General features: G+C 48.9%; 3 non-coding genes across 3 annotated transcripts; 2 read left to right on the top strand and 1 right to left on the bottom strand.

Moving 5' to 3' along the window:
• Positions 1–1,038: 1,038 nt before the first annotated feature.
• Positions 1,039–1,255, top strand: LOC127563705 (small nucleolar RNA U3). Its single transcript, XR_007954135.1, has one exon. It is a non-coding gene; the product is annotated as a small nucleolar RNA U3 (small nucleolar RNA).
• A 5,187-nt stretch (positions 1,256–6,442) lies between these two features.
• LOC127563704 (small nucleolar RNA U3) lies at positions 6,443–6,659 on the top strand. Its single transcript, XR_007954134.1, has one exon. It is a non-coding gene; the product is annotated as a small nucleolar RNA U3 (small nucleolar RNA).
• A 2,051-nt stretch (positions 6,660–8,710) lies between these two features.
• Positions 8,711–8,919, bottom strand: LOC127563714 (small nucleolar RNA U3). The gene has a single exon (XR_007954144.1). It is a non-coding gene; the product is annotated as a small nucleolar RNA U3 (small nucleolar RNA).
• Positions 8,920–14,365: the final 5,446 nt, after the last annotated feature.

Genomic DNA, 14,365 nt, shown 5'->3' on the forward strand with positions numbered 1-14,365 from the left:
CGCCTCCTTCCCTGTTTGGGGCGCTCCACCACGGGAAAGAGCAGCAAGCCAAACCAAGTGCTTCTCTTCGTCCCCGTGAGCGCACCCCACAGGCAGACAGACGCGCGGGGCTTATTTGCCCCCAGGCTCCAGATCCACTCTCAGACCTCATCAACGGCCCAGTGAATCTTCTCTTGTAGGAAAGAGAAAACTCGTTCATCCAGGGATCATGTGGACCATCGTCCTGCAGCTCTCCAAACAAGTGGAGGGGGCTGCACGTCCCCAAGTTCACACGCACGCACGCGCACACGCACACACACACGAGTGTCTCCTAGAAGTGAAGTTTGCCCCCCGCTCCGCTTTTGCACATGACACCCCCCCCATCTCCCAGAATGCTCTCCTTCATGACTTGGTATTGCTTGGGAACACGACACTCCCACAAGGGCTGAGCCCGAACAAAGGATGCATAAAAAACGTTTACCCGTTTTCCCGATTAAGAGAGATTCTCTCTGCTGGGGATTCATTCTCGGGGCGCCACAGATTTCCACGTTTCCTGAGTTGAAATAAAGGTTGCCAGTGACACAGGCCATGTGTGTAGATGGGGGGAGGGGGAAAGAACACTGTGCAGCGCTCTGGAAAGTGCCTGACACAGAGAGGGCATTCAACAAATGCTGACTCATTGATCAGGATCCTTTTAGACTCCGTCCCCCCACCCAGGCTCTAACAAATGCCATGTGCACAGCAGAGGCTGCCTAAGCGCTTTAAATGTCAGGGTGTGGGTCTGAACATATCAACTCAACAAAGTATAGGGAGTATGCTAATGAAGGACTATGCTAATGAGGAGGAGTCTGCTGGGAGGGCTCAGAGAGGGGTCTCCCCGGTGGGAGAACTTGGGTGCCATTGCCCTTTGTGTCCCCAGGCAGGGGCTGAAAGCGGCCCATGGGGGGGACCAAGGAAGGACTGGGTGAATCGTAGGTGAGGCAGGGAGGTGCAGGAAGTGACCATGAGTAGAAGGGCCGTGGGCCCGGCAGGGGTGGGTGCGGCGCGGGGCTGGGAGTTAAGACTATACTTTCAGGGATCATTTCTATAGTATGTGACTAGAGAATTGTGGCTGAAAGTGTAGCACGGAGGTAACCACGAGGAGGAGCTGTAGCGTTCCCTTCTGAGCGTGAAGCCGGCTTGTGGTGCTGCTTCTCAGCAGCTGTCACTTGCCATTGATGATCGTTCTTCCCTTCCTTCTGGTAGGGTGAGAGGAAGAGAACGCAGGCTGAGTGGCTCCTTCTTTACTATATTTTTGTCAGAATGTCAGATATGACAGAATTGCCAAGAAATCCGTGTGTCAGTTGTCCTCCCACAAACAAAACTGCAGTTGTACTCTCCTAGTCTCAACTGCGCTGTTTTCCTGCCTCTGGTCTTTAATCAGATGTTGATACAAATCTGGCCCTTTTCTTTTCAGCTTCCCATGTCGTTGTCACAGCCGGCCTTCCCTTGGGGGGAAGGATATGTGATTTTCCAAGCCCTTTAAATTCTGGTCCAGCTGGGACCCCAGGGCTAACGGCTGGCTGTCACCCTGAATCAGGGCAGGGATTCCAAAACTGGGGAGCCTGCTATCCCCAACCCCACTAGGAGGGAAGCTAGAGTAGGGCAGCCCTCCTCGCCCTATCTAACAGACCAAAATGTTCTTCAGCTCCTTCCTCAGAAAACAGAGACCTGAGGGAGCTCGTATACAAGCAGGCAAAGCTCTGGGGATTCTTCCAAGGCCAAAGTGAATTCATGGGTTAATCCCACAGTGCATGCAAAATAGGACTCTGTCGGGTCGTATTAGGGAGTTTACAGTATCCTTGTGGGGGAAGGGGGGGAGGACCTTGGTAACCACTACACAGAGCTTTTTGTATGGGGAACGCTCCAGATTGTAGCCCTCCAACTAGATGCACCTGCGTCGCCCTCCTCCCCTCCCAAGATTACCCTGGGAACATGGGCAGTGCCCTCGGGGGACAGGTTCTGGGCCCAGAGTGAAAGATTCAGGATGGAGGGGGCCTCTGTCCCCCGGGGGCGCCTATGCCCACAAAGTGGGGAGGCAGGTCCAGGCAGAGCCAGCAGTTTGTGGTAAGGGTGGGGTTGCTCAGGTTTATCAGCCGGCATGTATACCCCCAAGGGCTGACATAAAGGTCCCATAGAGAGACAGCGGTCCTCTGGGCAGTGGAGGCTGAGGAGGTGTATTGGGGCCTGTGGGGATGTTTTCCCTCGGGAGGCTCCTTTGGGTTGTGAGCAGGGCTCCCAAATCTCTTCCTGTCGCATAAAACCTGACGCCCCAGGGCCTCCCCGAGAGCTGGCAGAGGTCCGGATAGAGCCACGGCGGCTCGCAAGTCCTCCCCCCAGTAGTTCTCATTAGGATCCACCTCTATGGGGAGAATAGTGGCCGGGCTTCCCCAACAGGGCGGGGGAAGCAAGAGGAGGATCAGGCCATAAAAGGTGAGAAGATACAAAAACACCATTTTCCTGAGCCAGGTCCCGCAGGTGTGTGGGGAGCAGGGCAAGGCCTCACACGGGAGCGATGGCTCCGAGCCCTACGCTGGGCCACCTTCACTGCTGGGGGGGTGGAGAGGATGGCCTGGGGGGGCCGGTCCCGCGGGGTTCCAAGGCAGAGCCACGAGGAAATCTGGTCAGGATCCAATCCCCCGGGGGGAGGTCCGGCCCAGCAGGCTGGGAGGGGGAGGCCCTGACCGCTGCCCGGTGTCCTGGAGGCCTGTAGGGCCCTGAAAAGGGAACCATCCTGAGCCGTCCTGCCCCATGCGGGGAAGGATGGGGGTGGGGCACCGAATAGGCTCCTACCCAGGTCTGCTGGCTCCCAAGCAGGGCCTAGAAATGGGCTCCTGGTCACGCTTCTCCCTGACCCGGGGCCTGTGGTCCGCGGGCGCCTGGACCCCGAGGGCTGAGCCAGGGACCGAACAACCCCAGAAACAAAGGCCGGGCCGTTGGCAGACCCGAGGCAGAGAGGGAGGCCGGACGGGGGAGTGTCCCAGTCACAAGGTCCTTGGCCACGACCGAGGCGGATTTACGGGAAAGGCTTCGGGCCAACCTGAGAAGGTGTCGACAAAAAGCAAAAGAAAAGATGTCCTTGAACCCGGGTTTCTGTGTCCGTGAAATCCACTCACTCCCCGGTGAGAGAGTCCCGGAGGGCGCAGAGCAAGCACATGGGGGCCCAGGCGGGGTTCGCTCTGGCCCAGGTCGGGCAGGGGCGGGCAGCAGCCTCAGCGAGGGATTCCTTCCCAGGTGAGAAGGGAGGCGGGTCACATGAGGGAGCCCCGCAAGTGAGTCAGGGAGGGCGGTTCTGAGACAAAGGCTCGCTCAAGGCTCTTGGAAGAACCACACGTCCTTGTGCAGGGCCCGCCAGCCCTGGCCACCAGCCGGGCCGGGGGATCTTGCGGTCTGTACGAGGGCCGGCTGCCCACAGGTCTCGTTGAATCCCCCTTATCTGGAGTTGGCAAATGTACAAGTAACTAGCCCTAAGTTATATCAGTCCTAATGAACAGGAGGGGGGGGCCTGCAAACAGGGGAACTGAGGCAGAACAATTCAGGGGAACTGAGGTAGGGCCATTTAGGGAACAAATCGTTCAATTACCTTCCCCTAGATACCTGGAAGGTCCCAGAACCATAATGTTGACCAGCCCTATTTGGGGCAAATAAACCGAACTAGAAGTAGAAAAATGACTTACATGGCGAGGGCGAGTCTCTCCCTCACAACCCCAGAGGCTCCCTGCTGCGGCGTGACGGATGGAGCCCCATCTCAGCCAGAGAATCCAGCTTGAGATGGACAGTGTTAGGTGGTCTGCAGTCATTTATGCACGTAACTCGGCCTCTGCTTATAGAGGGAGTAGCAGGGCCCAAGCCAGTGGTGCTGCCCACTCAGAGGGGCAACCTGCTCCAGGGGAGAAGGGGGAGGCCTGGAGTAGCTCCACCCGTCCCCGCCCAGGCTACAGATTCCTGAGCAGAGCCATGAGAAGATGCACAGTGAGACCATCAAGGCAGACAAACTCCGGACGTTAGAGGCCTGAAACGTCCTTTGAGAACACTGAGATACAGTTAAAAACCTGGGGTTACAGGGCTGGAGACTGCCAAGTCCCAAGGTGCCTGATTTCTGGGTGTTTCAAAAAAAGAAAATGCCAAATCAATACAACAGAAAAGTCACAAACACAGAACAAAAATCACACAGACATGGGGCACAGTTACAACATTAAACAAAACATTTAACATATACAGACTAGGGGCTACTCAGAAACCCTAGAAAATTAGAAACCTTGAGTTTTTAAGTGAGTTGTTTTGTTCTGTGGAATTTCTTTCCATTTCACCAATTTTATTTTTTAGAGAGCTATTTTCTTTTTCCAACTCACTAATTCTGTTTTTCAAGGATTTGATTTCTTTATCCACTCTATCCTTCAATGAGTGGGATGACTTATCCAGACTCTTTTGCCAAGCGTCCCTTTCCTTTTCCCATTTTTTTCTAGCTCTCTTGGGAGAGCCTTTTTAATTTCTTCTATGAGAGTCTTATGTGTTGAGGACCAGATCATATCCCCCTTTTGGAGATTCATCTGGAGACAGTCTGTTTTTAGTCTCCTCAGGGTTTAAAGTCTGCTCTCTATCCATATAGAAACTGTGTGGAATAGAGAGAGATAAGGTGAAGAACTTACAGGAATGTATGAATTCTTTTTCTGTATTTTATTATTTCTGTGTTTCCCCTATGACCTATATAATATGTGCAGGCTCATATACTTGAGCCTTGGCCAGCTAGAAACATATTTACTTAACCTGAGTTGATGATATTTATTGGTATTTGACATTTATTGATATTTAGTCTATTACCTAGACCACTATCTGCTTGATTAAGCCTGAAGGCCTGATTTTCTGTTTGCTAGAAATCAGGAGATTTCGGGGAAACAGAAACCTTCCATTCCAATCTCCCCAAATAGCAACAACCAATTAGATGCCTCCCCCTCCCCTTCTCAATGCTCTCTTACTTGTGATGTAATTTCTTGCATAAAAGCTATGTATCTTTATTACTTCTTTAGCCCTCCTACTGCGAGCTTTCTCTTTCTTATCTCGCGATGGGACGGCTCATCCTCCAGAGGTTTTTAATAAACAACTTTTTTGCCTTCTACTGAGTGATTTCTGAGTAATCATTTTGGGTAAGGGTCTTCTATATCCCTCACAAGGCTATCAATAGTTAAGAGTACGCTTCTTTTTTTTTTGCTCACTTTGTCAAAGAAGAGTCAAAGAAAACAAACTAACGAGAAAAACCAAATGGTCTGCCTTTTTAGCCGGGGGGGGGAGGGGTGAGGGGGAGAATGGGGGTGGTGGTGCTGGATGGTATTACTGAGCTTCCTCTACAGACTGCAGGGGGCAGCAGCGAGGCAGGACAGCAATGGCTGCCTAACTTTGGGGGGGTTATAGTCTTCACCCCCTGTGTTTTTAGCTTCTCTGCTTGTCTACTGGCTTGCTGCCAGGGCAAAGTAGCCAACACTGTGGTAAAGCTCCCCCCGCAGAGACGGTTGAGATCACACCCCACCCCCCTCCGTTCTGCTCGGCTGTGAGCTGCCTTCCGGGCTCTCGCTCTCACTGCCTGCCCTCAGCCTGCGCTGATCTAAAACCTTCCCGACCTCGAGCAAAAACAGACCTTTCCCGGCGAATTGCAAGGATGGCTTCTCTTGGCAAATATTTGTGTTTTTTTTTTTTTTTCAGTCAAGCATTAATTCTGAGGCTTGTCATGAAATGAATTATTCTGAGAGAAAAGACGGAGATTAAGTAGGTGTGTGTGTGTGTCCTCTCCCCAATCCTCTCCCTCTGGGTTCCATCTTGTCTCGGGGGACCCCAAGCCCCCGCACAGGCTGAGCCCAAGGGCAGCCTCTAGGAGAGACCTTTCCCCCGTCTCCCAGTCGGGAGGGATCCCGGCTTCTCTCCATCGGTCCCTGTGCTCAGCACTTGCCCTTGGCAGAAGGGAAGCTCGTCAGGGACGGAGGCCGGGGGCAGAGATGGGGGCTAGGGGGGAGGAGGTCACTCTGTGCTCTGCTCTTCCCCCTGAGCTCCAGGAAGTGCCTGACCCAGAAGGGACACTCAGCAAGTGCTGCCCCACTGATTGATGCCCCCCTCCCCTCCCAGGTGCTAACAAAGGCCTCGGGCAGAGTGGATGCTTCCCAGGTGCTTCCCATGTAATCTGGTCAACTCCTCAAGGTGTATGCACTATGTTAATGAGGAGGAGTCTGCTGGGAGGGCTCAGAGAGGGGTCTCCCCGGGGGGAAACCTGGGTGCCATTGCCCTCTGTGTCCCCGGGCAGGGGCTGAAAGCGGCCCATGGGGGGGACCGAGGAGGGGCTGGGTGACTCGTGGGGGAGGCGGGAGGTGCAGGAAGTGACCGTGAGTAGAAGGGCCGTGGGCCCGGCAGGGGTGGGGGCGGCGCGGGGCCGGGAGGTAAGACTATACTTTCAGGGATCATTTCTATAGTATGTGACTAGAGAATTGTGGCTGAAAGTGTAGCACGGAGGTAACCACGAGGAGGAGCTGGAGCGTTCCCTTCTGAGCGTGAAGCCGGCTTGTGGTGCTGCTTTTCAGCAGCTGTCACTTGCCATTGATGATCGTTCTTCCCTTCCTTGGGGTTGGGTGAGAGGAAGGGAACGCAGGCTGAGTGGCTCCTCCATTATTAACTTGTGTTGTAAAGTTAGGCATGTTGATTCCTTTCCTTTAATGTTGGGTGAGGTAGAGGAGGAAACAGAAAGGCTGTCTGGGTGTCCCCGAGAAAATAAAACTGCCCTGGTTCTGCTCTCCTATGGGACTCACAACCTACACTCTTTCGCTGCCTCTCTACCCTATACTCAGACACTCATGCAAATCTGGGCCTTTTTCTTTCACTTCTCATGGCCTTGACATAGCCCTTGCTCTTCCTTGGGGGGAGTTATCTGTCCTGTCCAGCCAGGTAAGCCCTGGTTCCTTGCTGCTTCTCTCACTCCCTGCCTCTTTTCAACCTTCCCCGTCTTCTAGCTGCTTCTTTGTTGCCTACAAATAGGTCTCAGTGTCTCTCCTCCTGAAAAATCCCTCCCTCAATCCTTCTGTCCCCACTGATTGTCATCCCATTTCTCTCTTGCCTGTGCTGGCTGAAGTCCTCTGCTTCCTTCATTTTGCTCAACTCTCTACTGGCTGGCTTCCAACCTCCTCGATCAAGGAGACGGCTCTTTCCAAAGTTACACGGAACGGGCTTCTCCTCTCTGCAGCTCTTCACACTGTACCAATGGTTCTCTTCAACTTGTTACTTCTCCTAACCCGAGTTTGCAGGGACTCTGCTCTCTCCTGATTCTCTTCCAACCTCTTATTCTGGGCCTTCTGTTTTCTCTCTATCCTATTTAATGAATTGAACGACCATCTCTAGAGAGAGAATTTTAGAATGGACTCATCTGATCCAAACTATTTACTCCCCAATCTCCCATCTCCAATTTACCGGTAGACATCTTAAATTCCCATGAACAACACTTTCTTTTGACAGTTGAGAAGACCAGCATTTTAAAAGCCACACAAAATCACCACTTAAGTGGAGAGGGCCACAGACATTGGGGGAAGTCTGGGTGAGGTATAAGACCCTTCAGCCCCCAGAGAACCTGCTGACAATGTCTGGTTGGGCTCTCACCTCCCCTTGGGGGCATCTCAGCCTTCCTGAAAAGTCGGGGGGGGGGGGGCGTGACAACCTGTGTTCTTCTTGAAGCAGAGATGCTTGCAGCAAAAAGGCAACTGCATAATAATAGCAAGTTACTTAGAGTCAGCACATGCGCAGTGTGCTCTAGTGATGTAAGTGTATGAAGGTGTTGAAGGCCGAGGGAATTTGAAATGGACTCTATGTTTGACCATCCACGTGTGCTCCTGCCTCTTTCCTCCTCTCCCAAGACCAAGGACTCAGGCTGGTACAGATCCTCCAGGGAGCAAGTCTGCATCATACACTTGTGTCCCCTTTGACTCCTCACTCCCCCCACAGAAATCCAATCTCTTCTAGACCTTGCTTCCCTGGGTACTTGTCCACAATGGAGGAGGGTAATGATGGGCAACCTCTTGGAGTATCAATGGGTAAGATGAATTGCACGCAATGTAAGCCCACTTTTCCTGCTGTTGGTGGCAACTAGTGGTGAACTGGAGGAAGAGAGAGTAAGAACTAGAGGGGGGAAGGACCCAAATGCCATTTTCCCATTTCTCTCTATCAAAGCTCTGAGACCTGGGCTGGACCTGGGGCCCTCGACTGCTTCCAGGAAATTGTCAGATAGCTCTGCTTCTCTGAGGCTCCAAGATCCCTCCATTGACCAGAAGCCATCCTGCAGGGCTGGGAGGATGCTGTGGCTGCTCCACCATGCAGGGCAGGAGAATGGAAGGAACAGTTTACTTGGCACGGCACCTGGCAACACACACAAACACACTTTTGTTATTTTGAGAAACCCTAAAAAGAAAATTGCCCTTACAATTAGAGGCTAGAATGGAAGCTCTTGTTAATCAAAAACATCATAAGCAGATACAGAACAGCTATTGTTACCAGACACATGGAGGTCTTTGTTTTTTACACAGTATGCAGTTCTGTTGCCTCAATTAGTTTGCCAAGTGTTATTAACTCACTAGGAACAGTTGGGTTTTGAGGCAGAAGCCCAAAATCCAAGTATCAGAAGCAAAACAAATCAACTACCTTTTTAAAACAATTTACTAAGGGAAGAACCACTCAGCCTGCGTTCCCTTCCTCTCACCCAACCCGAAGGAAGGGAAGAACGATCATCAATGGCAAGTGACAGCTGCTGAAAAGCAGCACCACAAGCCGGCTTCACGGGAACGCTACAGCTCCTCCTCGTGGTTACCTCCGTGCTACACTTTCAGCTACAATTCTCTAGTCACATACTATAGAAATGATCCCTGAAAGTATAGTCTTAACTCCCAGCCCCGCGCCGCCCCCACCCCTGCCGGGCCCACGGCCCTTCTACTCACGGTCACTTCCTGCACCTCCCGCCTCCCCCACGAGTCACCCAGCCCCTCCTCGGTCCCCCCCATGGGCCGCTTTCAGCCCCTGCCCGGGGACACAGAGGGCAATGGCACCCAGGTTTCCCCCCGGGGAGACCCCTCTCTGAGCCCTCCCAGCAGACTCCTCCTCATTAGCATAGTGCATACACCTTGAGGAGTTGACCAGATTACATGGGAAGCACCTGGGAAGCATCCACTCTGCCCGAGGCCTTTGTTAGCACCTGGGAGGGGGGCATCAATCAGTGGGGCAGCACTTGCTGAGTGTCCCTTCTGGGTCAGGCACTTCCTGGAGCTCAGGGGGAAGAGCAGAGCACAGAGTGACCTCCTCCCCCCCAGCCCCCATCTCTGCCCCCGGCCTCTGTCCCTGACGAGCTTCCCTTCTGCCAAGGGCAAGTGCTGAGCATCAGGGACCGATGGAGAGAAGCCGGGATCCCTCCCGACTGGGAGAATGGGGAAAGGTCTCTCCTCGAGGCTGCCCTTGGGCTCAGCCAGTGTGGGCGCTTGGGGTCCCCCGAGACAAGATGGAACCCAGAGGGAGAGGATTGGGGAGAGGACACACACACACACCTACTTAATCTCCGTCTTTTCTCTCAGAATAATTCATTTCATGACAAGCCTCAGAATTAATGCTTGACTGAAAAAAAAAAAAAACACAAATATTTGCCAAGAGAAGACATCCTTGCAATTCGCTGGGAAAGGTCTGTTTTTGCTCGAGGTCGGGAAGGTTTTAGATCAGCGCAGGCTGAGGGCAGGCAGTGAGAGCGAGAGCCCGGAAGGCAGCTCACAGCCGAGCAGAACGGAGGGGGGTGGGTGTGATCTCAGCCATCTCTGCGGGGGGAGCTTTACCACAGTGTTGGCTACTTTGCCCTGGCAGCAAGCCAGTAGACAAGCAGAGAAGCTAAAAACACAGGGGGTGAAGACTATAATCCCCCCAAAGTTAGGCAGCCATTGCTGTCCTGCCTCGCTGCTGCCCCCTGCAGTCTGTAGAGGAAGCTCAGTAATACCATCCAGCATCCCCCCATCCCCTCACCAAAAAAGGCAGACCACTTGGTTTTTCTTGTTAGTTTGTTTTCTTTGACTCTTCTTTGACAAAGTGAGCAAAAAAAATGAAGCGTACTCTTAACTATTGATAGCCTTGTGAGGGATATAGAAGACCCTTACCCAAAATGATTACTCAGAGATCACTCAGTAGAAGGCAAAAAAGTTGTTTATTAAAAACCTCTGGAGGATGAGTCGTCCCATCGCGAGATAAGAAAGAGAAAGCTCGCAGTAGGAGGGCTAAAGAAGTAATAAAGATACATAGCTTTTATGCAAGAAATTACATCACAAGTAAGAGAGCATTGAGAAGGGGAGGGGGAGGCATCTAATTGGTTGTTGCTATTTGGGGAGATTGGAATGGAAGGTTTCTGTTTCCCTGAAATCTCCTGATTTCTAGCAAACAGAAAATCAGGCCTTCAGGCTTAATCAAGCAGATAGTGGTCCAGGTAATAGACTCAATATTGATAATCAATAAATGTCATCAGCTCAGGTTAAGTAAATATGTTTCTAGCTGGCCAAGGCTCAAATAAATATGAGCCGGCACATATTATACAGGTCATAGGAGAAACACAGAAATAATAAAATACAGAAAAAGAATTCATACATTCCTGTAAGTTCTTCACCTTATCTCTCTCTATTCCACACAGTTTCTATATGGATAGAGAGCAGACTTTAAACCCTGAGGAGACTAAAAACAGATTGTCTCCAGATGAATCTCCAAAAGGGGGATATGATCTGGTCCTCAACACATAAGACTCTCATAGAAGAAATTAAAAAGGCTCTCACAAGAGAGCTAGAAAAAAATGGGAAAAGGAAAGGGACGCTTGGAAAAAGAGTCTGGATAAGTCATCCCATTCATTGAAGGATAGAGTGGATAAAGAAATCAAATCCTTGAAAAACAGAATTAGTGAGTTGGAAAAAGAAAATAGCTCTCTAAAAAATAAAATTGGTGAAATGGAAAGAAATTCCACAGAACAAAACAACTCACTTAAAAAGTCAAGGTTTCTAATTTTCTAGGGTTTCTGAGTAGCCCCTAGTATGTATATGTTAAATGTTTTGTTTAATGTTGTAACTGTGCCCCATGTCTGTGTGATTTTTGTTCTGTGTTTATGACTTGTCTGTTGTGTTGATTTAAAGAGCTCTGTTAAGTTTTAAAAACAATTGTGAAGAAATTTGGCAATTGGTTATTTCTATGTTGCAACTATGTTTGGTATAAAGAAATTTTTTGTGTGTTTTTAAACTTTTTAACCTGTTGTACTAATTTGTAAGTGAAAGAACAAAAAAAAATTTGACTATTTTAAACTGGTGGGGAAGTTTTCCCTGAAAAGCAGGCTTTCAAAGCCTGCTAGAGAGGAGTAATGGTGATAAAACTATATCTGCTTAATGCCACCTGGGAAAAAGAAGTTTCTGCTAGTGGCCTTGAAACACTCAGGCAGAAGGAAGAAAAACTTAAAAAAAAAAAACTATTTGGTTTGCTTCTGAAACATGGGGTAATTTAACATTATGAGTTATGTTTGCTGGACATGTGGGTTTTATAGATTCATTAGCTATTTACTGTATTGTGAATCTTAAAACTTCTGAAGGGAAAAGGAAAGGAGAATAATAGTGATTTATGAAAGATTGATTTATAGAAGCAGTTGTAGGTTTGAAGGATTTTAGGAGTGAGGAAAGAGAAATGGGAGAGGATCTTTTGTCTTCAAAGGTAAAGATCCAACTCATGCCCCATTCCCACCCCCCACCCCCCACCCAAAGTTTCTGCTACTTTAGCAATGGAGCATCTAATAGAAGGGTTGTTAAAATGTTTTTATAGTATGTAGCTGAGGGAAAAAGAAGAATTAAGGAGGAAGAGAAAAAGGAATGGTGTTAATGAAGGATTTCTATGTGGGGAAACTTGAGTGGGAAGAGGAGGGAGTCTTTTGTGCAGATTTAGCTCACCTTCTTTTCCCCCTCTTCCTCCCTATCCCACCCCTAAGGGCGTTTCAGCCTTTTATTTTATCAAGTCACAGCTACCTGACAGGAGCAACTGTGATTTTAAAGGGACAGCCTACATTTGTTTTGGGGTTTTTTTGGACACATAATGATTTCCTTGGTTAAGGAATATAGTCACAAATGTGATCTATGATTTGGTAAAGTTATTTTTAAAAGTTTAATTGATGTTTTAAAGACTCTTTCAAATTCTTTTATGTGATACTGAGATATTCTGTATAGGATATTGATTGATTGTATTGATTGCATGACCATCATTTAAAGGACTTCCAAAAATAATAGGGTTTTTTTGGTTTGAAAATGTTTCTGTTATGGGCAATATGTAATTTGGAATTTTCTACATATTGGTTATTTTAAAGCAAAATGATTTGTATAATGTTCGACTTATTCCACTGCCTACTTAGATATGAAAGACAAGTTGCGAACTTACTGGGACAAATTTCTTGTTGTTAGCAATATAAAGTCATGGTAAATACCTGTTTGGGATCTATCTGAAATGTTGTTCAATGGAATTTGTTATTGGAGGTAAAATTTGTTGGGCTTGAAATTAATATTTATAGGGAGTTTTTAAGCTCCACCCTCTGCTGGTTAGTGGGACAATTACCTGGGATATAACTGGGTTAGGGTTACTTTATCCCGTGTCTTGTATGTGCTGAAGGATCAGTTTTTATATTATGTTATAGTCATATTTCTGCATGTTTTTGTCCTCCTGTGCCTAATGGGAGCCAATAGTCAGCAGAATTTGTTAATTCAATTCAATCATGTCATACCTTGCTGTTTCCAGTCTGGGTATATGGAATCATTGTATCCTAAATACCTGGGCAAATGAGTGGTTAGCCTGGTCATCTATCTCTTACTAGACATTCGTGTCCAAAGATATTCAGGTTTTTAAAGGTTTCTAAATGATGAGAGGCCAATTAACAGTGGTCTGTGAAACCCAACTGCTGTTTTTATTGGGACTACAGCTGACAGGCGTTTGGCTGTCTGCGAGACAAGCACGTTGCTTTCCATGGGCAGCTGCTGGCCGGTCTATTCTGGCCTCCCCACATCTTGCAGCCCTCCTTGTGGACCAGTCTTTCTCTCTCAGACTGTCTTCGCCCTTTACCATGAAGCACGTTTCGGATGAGACGCTTCGCCCCCTGCCCCTGATAGCCTGATATGGGGAATTGGGCAATGGTTGATGAATGACTGTTAAACCCTGAAAGGGTCATTTGTTACTGTGTGTTGAGACTGGGATGGAAATTGTTAAAATTGTGTAACTCTTGCAGTTATGTTTGAATGGTTTTGGGGAAATCCTGCTCTAATATGTATAAAAACTCACTCTTGGGATTTATATGTGGGATGGTTGTTGGACAATTTATTTGCTTTTTGGATGATCCCATTTGCCTGGGAGAAAAAGGGAGGGAAGAAGAGATAGGAAATTGGGGAAAGAGGAAGAATGGGAACCCCTAGTTTCCTGTTCACCTTCCCTAGGCACTTCTGCCCACCCCTGCCAGAGACCATGCTCTTCAAGACCATGTCCTTGAACACTGCCAGAGGCCATGTCCTTGGACGCAGGAGACAAAGAGCTAAGAAGAGCAGCAAACACCCTAAATTCCTGAGATTAGATAATGTGTGTCCCAAGAAATCGGTCATCTCCGCCCAAGATCTAGATAACAGTATACTCTAGGATTTCCGCCACACCTATGGTCCGACATTCTTCTCATTGTAACCCCCCACTCAGAAATCCTATTTAATTAAACTCTCTTCATTCATTAAACAGAGACATTCACCATCTTAAATCTTGAGTTGCCTCTCTGTCTCTCCGATTCCATTCCAAAGCACGTGGTGCTTTACAGACTGAGTGTCTTACAGAGCCTTTGCTCCCCCTCGGCCCCGGCTCCACTCGATGACCCACTGTTGATGTCCTGCCGGACAGGACAACTGGCGCCCAACGTGGGGCTCTAAGTGGACCTCGGCCCGACATCGCCCCCGAGCATTCCGGGAGAGAATTCACGGTCTCTACGGAACCCCATAAGGGTAGAGGTAAGTTTTAGCGATTGTCGGTAATATGGAATCGTATTTATCCAAAGAACAAATATTCCTTAAAGATCTTAAAGGAAATCTTAAGGAAAGAGGCATAAAAGTAAAAAAGAAGGACCTTATAAAATTCTTTATATACATAGATAAGGTCTGTCCTTGGTTTATTATAAATGGCCCTGAAATACACCCCGGGAAATGGCAGAAGGTTGGCCGAGACCTAAAACGAGAAGGGCCAAACGTTGTAAATGTTTTCCCCCTCTGGGCATTAATTAATGAAGTCATTGAAGGAGCCTCTAACAACGGCAAGGTTC

This window comes from Antechinus flavipes, chromosome 4 (genome assembly GCF_016432865.1).
Source record: "Antechinus flavipes isolate AdamAnt ecotype Samford, QLD, Australia chromosome 4, AdamAnt_v2, whole genome shotgun sequence".
NCBI lineage: Eukaryota > Metazoa > Chordata > Mammalia > Dasyuromorphia > Dasyuridae > Antechinus > Antechinus flavipes.